Here is an 11,000-nt window from a genome sequence, read left to right on the forward strand (position 1 = left end):
TCATATTTATCATCAAAAGAGTTCAAGAAAAATGATTGTAGTGAGAAACGTGTGTGGGATGTGAAAGCAATTGATGATGCAACAACAGGTATACTATGTCTTGAATGTTGTGACAATTAAATTTTGAGATTGATTATTTTATTTCACAATTAAATTTTGAGTTTGAATATTTTACTAACATTATATTTTGGAATCAAACATTAATAAAGCTATATCCTATAATCTTTATTTTGCATTCTTTTCATTATGTGTCTTGGAGTATCATTTTATTTATTGCTTAATTTTTTACTCCATCTTTCAAGCGTTGTAATATTCCATTTGCACCATTTATGTCTTGAACGTCGTGACAATTAAATTTTGAGTTTGAATATTTTACTCATATTAGACTTTGAAAACCAAAAGGCTTCTAGCCTAACAATATCAGGTGTTGCCCTCACTCATTGAGATTGAGAGTTCAAGTCCTGTCTAAAACAAAAGTGGAATCTGAAGTAGTTTAAAGGTAGATTAGTACACTGGATTGCGGTTAAAAAAAGATTTTAGAACGAATCATTAATATGACTATATCCTATAATCTTCGTTCTCTATTATTTTCATTATGTGTGGTATAGTATCAGTTTATTTCTCATTTAATTTTTAACTTCTTCTTTCAAGCTTTGTAATATTCACTTTTCACTTTTTATCAGTTTATTTACTTTTTAATACAAATACTAAGTTTTAGTTTTACACATTTTAACGTAATAATAAACATAAAATTATATAACATTAACATTAATTAAATAAACTATTAAAAATAACATTACATAACAATAAAAATAAAATATTACAAAATATATTACTGAAAATTATTTAAAAAAAAATCACTAAAAGTATGTGTTTTAAGATATATTAAAAATTTTCTATAACAAAACTTATACAAAGATTTCAAAGGTGTTTATTATTATTCTCAAAAAACTAATATTAGCATAATATAATTTAATTGATGATACAAACAAAAAGTAAAATCCAAAGGTAAAATTGTAATTACTTAATTTTATAAGTTAATAAGAGTACTATACAACACCTAATAAAGATCATGAATAGTTTAAAAATAGATTATTATACTAGATTGTCATTAAAAAAAGACTTTAGAATGAACCATTAAAAAGACTATCCTATAAGCTTCATTCTCCATTCTTTTGATTATGTATCGTGTAGTATCAATTTATTTCTCACTTAATCTTTTACTTGATCTTTCAAGCGTTGTAATATTTCATTTTCACATTTTCAGTTTATTAACTTTTTAATATAAATAATAAATTTTAGTTTTATACTTTTTAACGTGATAATAAACATAAAATTATATAGCATTAACATTAATTAAATAAACTATTAAAAAAATAACATTACATAATAGTAAAAGTAAAATATTACGTAATAAAATATTACGTTATAAGAATGAAAATATAATACTAAGAATTACTTTTAAAAAAATCACTAAAAGCATATGTTTTAAGAAATATTAAACCTTTTCGATAACAAAACTTATACAAAGGTTTCAAAGGTGCTTATTATTATTCTCAAAAACTAATATTAACTTAATATAATCTAAATGTTGCTAGAAACAAAAACTAAAATCGAAAGGTAAAACTGTAATTGTTTAATTTTATAAGTTAATAAGAGCAATATACAACACCTAATAAAGACCAGGGTAGTTTAAATGTAGATTAATATACTAAATTGTCATTAAAAAAAAAAAGACTTTAGAATGAACCATTTATAAGACTATATCCTATAATCTTCATTCTCCATTCTTTTCATTATGTGTGGTGTAGTATCAATTTATTTCTTAGTTAAGGTTTTACTCGATCTTTCAAGCTTTGTAATATTCCCTTTTCACCTTTTATCATTTTATTTACTTTTTAATACAAATATTAAATTTAGTATTATATTTTTAACGTAATAATAATCATAAAATTATATAACATTAACATTTATTAAATAAACTATTAAAAACACAACATTATATAATAATAAAAGTAAAATATTACATAGTAAGAATGAAAATATATTATGAGAATTACTTTAAAAAAATCATTAAAAGCATATGTTTTAAAATACTAAAAATTTTCGATAACAAAACTTATACAAAGGTTTCAAAGGTGTTTATTATTATTCCCAAAAACTAATATTAGCTTAATATAATTTAAATTTTGATAGAAACAAAAGGTAAAATCGAAATATAAAATTATAATTGCTTAATTTTGTAAGTTAAGAAGAGGAATATACAAAACTAAACAAAGATCAATGGTAGTTTAAAAGTAGATTAGTATACTAGATTGTCGTTCAAAAAAAACTTTAGAAGAAAAAGTAGAAGAGGTGACGTAGCTGGGTCGGTTTTTGGCGGATGTGATGGTAGTGTTTGTGGTGGTGGCGGTTGTTATGGGGAAGGTTCCGGGGGAAAAAAGTAACAGACGACGACACTGCATAATCATTATGAATATATAACTCCCCCGCCATGCCGATACGTTTGAGCGTAGAGCGGCAAACAAAAAGTATGTGACTGAGGTTGAATGTCGAGATCTCTATTTTTTAAAATTTTCAAAAAAAGTTTTATATATATATATATATATATATATATATATATATATATATATATATATATATATATATATATATATATATATATATATATATATCGTAATTTTAACTAAATAATTTAATGGAAATTTAAAACAAGAAGATATCTTATTTATCTTATAATTTGGTGGGATTTTAACTAAATACTTAATTATATTTTTATTTAAAATTAAAAATACATATTAATTGATAATTACATCAATTATTCTAAAGAAGGATCATAAAGATTACTAAAGACTTTATTCTAAGATATTTTTTAAGAAATAAACATTCTTTAAAAATACTTGTTAATTCAAAAGATTATAAGAATTAAACATTTTTAATAATAAGGTTCCACATTCTCTCATTAATAATATGTGGCATCAAAATAATAATCATTTTCATTGCATAACTAACATATTCTGATTTTGTTGAGAATTATATAAAAATTAGTAGAAATCAAATTATAATTCGTTAATACATTCTTAAAAGTTGATAATCCATGTGAAAGAACATATATTATGAAAGAATGTGGTTTCTTTGTAAGTTTCATTCTTAAAAAATATGCATTCTAAAATAATATTGCACCAACAAAGATCAAGAACAAACTTTCTTTCTCTCTCTCTCTCTCTCTCTCTCTCTCTCTCTCTCTCTCTCTCTCTGTGTGTGTGTGTAACACTCCAAATCAGGTATTACCCTTTGAACCTTTGAAAATATAAGTATTGCATAATGGTCCCTTAAGTACATTGGGCGTACTTCAGGAGTACGCTTAGCGTACCATGCATGGATGATTGTGGAGGGCCAAAACATAAGCTGGGCGTACGAAAGGGTACGCGGGGCGTACGTGACGAACGTTCAAACGCTAATTTCCGGACATAAGACCTATATAAGCATCCTTATCTCATTTGAGCTTCACTCTAACCAGCCTCTTTCACCCTCAAACGTCCCTGAAAACCCTAAAATCATTAGAGTGTGTGTTCTTGAGCTTGTGTGTGTTTAAACACCATCCTTTTGGTGTGTTAGCTACAAGGAAGAGGAGGAATCAAGCTTGAACGAGGAAGAGCTTTTGGATCTCACATTTTGAGCAACTTAGGAAGCTTGAGGAGGTAAAAAGCTTTCACCTTGGTCATCATTTTCATTCCTAGAGCTAGGGTTTTCTCTTTAGTCGCTTTTTGTGTTCTTGGACCACCTCTTGAGAGTTTGAGCAACTCCAGAGCTTAGGGAGGATAGATATACAGTCCTTTGGTCCATTCATAACATAAAAATGGAGTCTTAATGGGTGTTTTGACCTCATGCATAAATTAAGACTATTGGAAAGGTCTTAATGGGTTGTTGGGAGCATATGGAACATGTAAAGGCATAAAGTTGCCAACTTTATGCCTTAGGACGTCTTAATGGACTCAGATCTAAAGATTGGACGTTGGAATATCAAGTATTAAGCACTTAATGGAAGAAGGTGCTTAATCTGCGTGTACGTTGGGCGTAGTATAGCGTACGCAGCGCGTACAGCTTAGGGACTCTGTACGCTAAGGGTACAGGAGTGGTACGCAAGGCGTACACACTCAGATGGGCTTGGACTTGTTTTGAGCTTGTAAGCCCTTTGGGCCTTAATCATCCATTGGGCCTGATCATGTTTTGAGTTAGTGGGCCAACTTATCTGTTATGGGCCATGATTGCTATGGTTGGGCTTTATTGAGCCATGAGGCTTATTAATGGTTTTTGGACATGGACTTTGGGCCCATTAGCAATTGGGGAATTTTGGGCCATTATGAAAGGACTTGGGTCTTGGGTTCTTTAATTGGATTATATTTAACTCTAACCGTGGGTTAATGGTATTATTTTTTCAACACGGGTGGTTACGGACTGTTAGGAGAGCAGCTTTCGGATTCAGCAGACAGAGGTGAGTCTCATCATCATACCAATGGGTCGAAGGCACCAAGGCCGGTCCATTTAGTTAGTTGTAGTGCTTATTGTGGATTCACTACTAATATGTCTGGTATGCATGTATATGAGAATGTTCGAGTACTTATTGACTGGATATGTGAAGACCTTGGGGGAGCCCGTAGCAGTTGGATATAATGTGGGGGAGCCCATGGCATTCCTAGGTAAAGATCATGTGGTAGAGCCCATTAAAAGTAGTTAAGACCATGTGGGGGAGCCAATAACACATAGGAGTAAGACCCTGGAGGGAGTCCACGACATCCCTATATGTTTATGTATGCGTTATGTAGTATGATACATATTTCTGTGATATATGATATGCTAGTCGACTATTATGTTATTGGCATGGAAGACCCTGGGGGGAGCCCGTGGCAGTTGGATATAAGACTATGTGGAGGAGCCCATGACATTCCTAGGTAAAGAACATGTGGGGGAGCCCATGGCAAGTAGGTATAAGACCCTGGGAGGAGCCCACGACATCCTTATATGTTTGTATGCATGACTTATGTGGTTAATGTAGCTTATATAGCTAATATGGATTATGTGATTATGTGGATTGTATGGGGGTATGCTCTGGGGAACTCACTAAGCATTAGCTTACAGTTTGTTGATTTGATTCAGGCACTTCAGAGCCTAAGGGCAAGGGAAATGTTTGATGGTGCGGCATGCACTCTCTGGTATTTCACTTGGGGACACCCTGATATTTGAAATAAAATGTTGATGTTATGGATTTTGAAAACAATTGTCATTGAGATTTCATATTTTATGGAAATATTTTGATTAATTAAAAATGAAAAAATTTATTTGGAAATTTGGGTTGTTACAAGTTGGTATCAGAGCCTTGGTTTGAGTGATTCGGGCACACTCTCGAGTGTGTCAGGACTCAAACTAAGGAAATGGTAAAAATGGTTTTCAAAAATCAAAGTTAAAACTTCTTAAACTGGAAAAAGGGTGAGTGCAATGCGCATGATCGGCCGAGCCCAAGTAAGTATTTCCCCAATATGTTAGCCATGCTATACTGATATTTGGATTATGATAATCGTATGAATCTTGCTATGTGTATGCTTTCAAAATTGTATACAGTTAGGGTCTTATAGCCTCAGAATAATTGATTTGGCCTTATTTCCTTCTCCTTGTCTGGTTGTGGTCTTAAGGTAGAGTCTGTTATTCGAAAGTCTATTTTATCCTGTTCTGTGTATAATTTGCATGCATAAGGCAACTTGTTATGTTTGAGTTCTGGTTTGATATGGATGGAGTAAATCTTAGGATAGCCTAGGATTTGAGCTATGCAGTAGCCTGTGAGATATGTTTTGTTCTGGGACGAATTAGAGTTATCAGGTAGAGCCTTGGGGAAGGTACATGTAGGTGTGGAAGGTAGTATTGGGCCCGTACTATTGAAAGCACAGGACCTATACCCGAATCAATGTTAGATCTGGAAGCTCTAAGGAGAACCAGTGTGGAAGGATCCCCTTTTTGAACATCCTGATAATTATGTTTTATGGTATTGCAGTGCAGTATAGTGGTGACACGACATGGAGCTGGGGGATCAGGAGCAGGATCCGGATCTGGGTCGGGCGATGGTACCGCGCCCATTGATGAGAGGCTGTGCGAGCTTATTACAGCCGAGGTTATGAGGGGCATCGTTGACTATACCCTAATGATTTTTTGGACGGTCAAGGAAGGGATGATGGAGATCATGGAGGAGCGGCTCAGGTCCTTCCAAGCCGAGATTGATGCGGGCCAGGTCAGGGCCTGAACTCCCTCATTCAGGGAGTTCAAGGCATGCGGGGCGCCTGAGTTCTTCGGGGTGTGGGACCCGATAGCTACTCGACTCTGGGTGGCAGACATGGAGAATGCCCAGCGCACGAGATTTTACCCTGATGCGGCAAAGGTGAGGTTTGCCACATGTATGCTGAGGGACCGAGCCAGGGATTGGTGGGAGGAGGTGACTAGCCAAGTGGGAGTTGCCGGTGTGGCTGAGATGACATGGGCGGAGTTTGTTAGAAGCTTTGATCTGGAGTTTGCACCATCTATTGAGGTGCAACAGTTAGTGAAGGAGTTTCAGGAGCTCCAGCAGACCATCGAGACTGTGGTGGAGATTACCGCCAAGTTTGGGGAACGAGCACTGTTGATCCTGCAGTACGCTGCAGATGAGGATATGAGGAGGATAAGGTATAATTCCATGTTGAGGGATGATATCCGGGAGTTCGTGAGCTTTACAGGGTGCAAGACCATGACTGAGATGGTGGAGAAGGACCGAGAGCGGGAGATGGAGTTCGAGCTTCGCACTAAGCGAAAGTCGGAGCAGGTTCAGGTAGCTGCAGGTCAGGCTAAAAAGCCTAAGACTTCGGATTCTTCTGGTAGGGGCCAGCAGGGTCGTGACTGATGTGCCAAGTGTGGTAAGCCGCACAGTGGGGCCTGCCAAGCTGCGGGCTCGGGATGTTACGCATGTGGCTAGCCGGGCCACATGAGCAGGGACTACCCCAAGAAGGGCTTGATTTGTTTTCACTGCAACCAAACTGGCCATAAAAAGGCATATTGTCCGAGGTTGCAGGGAGGAGGAGGAGCGGTGGCGGCGCCTTCTCCCACTACAATAAGGATCACTGATGGCCGCCCTGCTAAGGTGGATACTCCTGTGCTGAAGAGCCGTACATTCCAGTTGACTACCGAGGAGGCTCGAGCAGCGCCAGACGTCGTGGCCGGTATGTATTTTATTTTTCCTGCTTGATATTGATTTGTATTGCTTATGTGTATATATGTGCTCCTGTATAGGGACCTTTTTGGTCAATGGTATTTTGGCTCATGTTGTTTTTGATTCGAGATCTACTCGATCGTTCGTATCTCTTGCACTTAGCAAGAAGTTCCGGGACGCTCCGGGAACATTGGATTCCCCGCTTGAGGTTGAGATTGATGACGACCGCACTATGAGTTTTGCGAGGGTATATCGGGATTGTGTCCTGAATGTGTTTGGGGAGAGGTTTCAGGTTGATCTGGTACCGATACCGTTGTGAGGGCTGAAGGTGATAGTCGGGATGGACTGGTTGGGGGCCAATGGGGCCATGATAGATTGTGAGCGCCAGCTGGTGAGAGCTCGAACCCCAAGTGGGGGAGAACTGGTTATTCATGGAGAGATGGTATCGCAGGGCCAACCCTCTGTTCAGCTGCGAGGGCTAGGAGACTTCTTCATCAGGGTTTTTCAGGATTCTTGGCATATGTCTCGGATACGAGGGTTGAGGCCCCGACAGATTTGGGAAGTGTACCGGTTGTATAGGATTATCGGGATGTCTTTCCCGAGGAGTTGCCTGGGGTGCCTCCAGAGAGGCAAGCAGAGTTTCACATTGATTTGGTGCCGGGTGCCGCTCCGATAGCTAAGGCACCATATTGGCTAACTCTGCCTGAGATGCAGGAGCTGTCTACGCAGCTTCAGGAGCTGCTAGACCGAGGGTTCATTCGTCCGAGCAGTTCCCCGTGGGGAGCACCGATCCTGTTCGTGAAAAAGAAGGAAGGGTCATACAGGATGTGTATTGATTATCAAGAGCTGAACAAGTTAACGGTCAAAAACCGTTATCCACTCCCGAGGATCGATGATTTGTTCGATCAACTACAGGGTGCATCTTGGTTTTCCAAGATTGATCTTCGGTCAAGGTACCATCAGATGAGAATTTGAGATGAGGATATACTGAATACAACTTTCATGACCCGATACGGGCACTACGAGTTTGTGGTGATGCCATTCTGTCTCGCCAATGCCCCGACAGCGTTCATGGATCTCATGAACAGAGTGTGTAGGCCGATGTTGTATCGGTCGATGATCATTTTTATTGATTATATCTTGGTCTATTCTAAGACCAAGGAGCAGCACGAGCAACATCTGAGGGAGGTATTGGAGGCATTGAGGACGGAAAGGCTTTATGCCAAGTTCTCGAAGTGTGATTTTTGGTTACGGGAGGTGCAGTTTTTGGGGCACATCATCAACCAAGAGGGTATTTTGGTTGATCCAGCCAAGATTGAGGCAGTGATGCGGTGGGAAGTACCAAAGAATGCGTCTGAGATTCATAGCTTCTTGGGTATAGCAGGGTACTATCAGAGATTCATTTAGGATTTGTCCAAAATGTGGTGCCTTTGACACGCCTGACCAAGAAGAATGTGACATTTCGGTGGGGCCTGGATCAACAGTTGGCTTTCGAGACCTTGAGACAGAGGTTATGTGGGGCCCCGATTTAGCGCTACCCGACGGGTTGGATGATTTTTTGGTGTATTGTGATGCGTCTGTCACAAGGTTAGTCGTGGTTCTGATGCAGAGGGGGCATGTGATCGCGTATGTATAGAGGCAATTGAAGCCTCACGAGATGAACTACCACACTCACAGCCTGTAATTGGGGGTTGTGGTGTTTGCCCTCAAAATCTGGAGGCATTACTTGTATGGAGTTCGGTGCACCATCTTTAGTGACCACAAAAGTTTGAAGTATTTGATAGATCAGTAGAACCTGAACATGCGGCAGAGGAGGTGGTTGGATGTGCTGAAGGACTATGTGTTGGGTTTTAAGCACTATAACACTCCTATGGTGCATATGCAACCCTAGATGTTTTGGATCTATGTTTTCTCTAATTATACATATAATTTCTATTTTCCAAAGCATACATCCTAACTAGCATACAATAGAGGATATACAATATACAACTCATAGTTAGATGAATACCTCTTGATGTAGTTGTAGTTCTTGGCCTTAGAAAGCTTTAGCACCTCAAGTGTGATGCCTCTAATGTGTCACAAACACCAAATGCAAGAGGATACTTGAGAGAATAGGCTAGTTATCTCAAAATCGATTATCACTATCTTAGAATGAATGGGTAACCGATTTTGGCTCTAGGGGATTGGTTTTATAGTGTTACAAACGCTAGGGTTTCATCCATGCAAACCCTAATGCACCATGACCCTTCATATTACTTAGGATCCATGGGTTAAACCTCCATGGACTATCCATGGATTCTCATATTGGTTTAGCCCATCCTAATTAACCATGGATCATTGGCCCACACTATAAGAATCATTGATTTACTTAATCAGTCCCTGTATATTTAATCAGTCTCTTTTGATCACTAAATTAATTCCAAATTAATTCTTGATCAATACTAATTAAATAATATGATTTCTCAATTAATATATTATACTTACAATATATTAATAAATCACAAATAACCTTATTCTCAAAAGTCCATCTTATCAAATTGCATTGATGAAGGCAACCCAAAAGGACCATGCTACTATCGGGTCAAGTACATCCCAATTATAGTTATGCGCTTAGACACCAAATCCAACAGTCTCCCACTTAGATAAGTCTAATAACTATAACTGTCAATGTAACTTCAGGATCCGATTAGCAATCGTAGCTTTCCAAAGCCGCTGTCGAACTCTGATCTAGTCAATGATGCGTCCTTTAGATAAGGGATCATATATTCCTCCATTCTAGATATCGTATGAACTGAGACATGGATTATAATCATTCTCTCTGTTCATATGTTGTTTCCCGATTTCTGATTTATGACGACCGACTAATTGAACAAATCAAATCAGTCCAGGCTTGGCCAAGCACTTAGGGTTATCATCACTAAATCATCAAGGGGCCCATATATATCGCTTTTATCCCATATTGGGTAAAAGGAATGGATAAACTTCGACTCAAATGCTTGCTTGTACTTACTCATCAAATCACACACAACAATATGTTTTATAACACCAAGATACTGGTGCGTTTACATATGTCAATGTGCAACCGACTTGTAAACTACAACTCACATGTCTTGGTTTCAAGAATATAAGATATTATCGTCTCATGATCACTCGTGATAAAATCCATGAAGTGATTCAAATGAGCGTGGTTTTAATCCAATACTCAAATCTTATTACAGGAATACCCATGAACACTCCAACAAAATTGTGATATGTCTAAACTCCTTTAGACAATCTACAGACGGATTCATGACAGTCTAGCTTCAATACCTACTTCCAAAGTATGATCGACTGTGGATAGTTTGAATAACCTAGTTATTCGAGAAGTCAAATATGCAAAGTGAAAAACAAGAATAATCGAATCCAATATGGTCTCAAAACTTTTGAATATAAATAAAAAACCTTTTATTTAATCATCATATTGATTACACATTATTCATTGTATAATGTTTCGATTAATCAACGTAATACTTGAATTAAAAAAATAGTTATCCCATGATCCAAGCATGCATACTATGTTTTCCTATGGTCCTTACTTTGTGAAATAGATCAATTGTAAACATTTCCAATGACACTCATTTCACAATTTCAAATCCTTATCGTAAGTATAAGAATACCAAGTCCTTGCCACTTACTGTATTATGTTAGATTCTAAGCTTATATGTAGTGATCCTTTTGTAATGACTATGTACACAAGTCACAGAGACTTTGCCAATTACAAAAGTTTCCATTG

The sequence above is a fragment of the Lactuca virosa genome, chromosome 8 (genome assembly GCF_052849685.1).
Source record: "Lactuca virosa cultivar CGN04683 chromosome 8, Lactuca_virosa_CGN04683_v6, whole genome shotgun sequence".
NCBI lineage: Eukaryota > Viridiplantae > Streptophyta > Magnoliopsida > Asterales > Asteraceae > Lactuca > Lactuca virosa.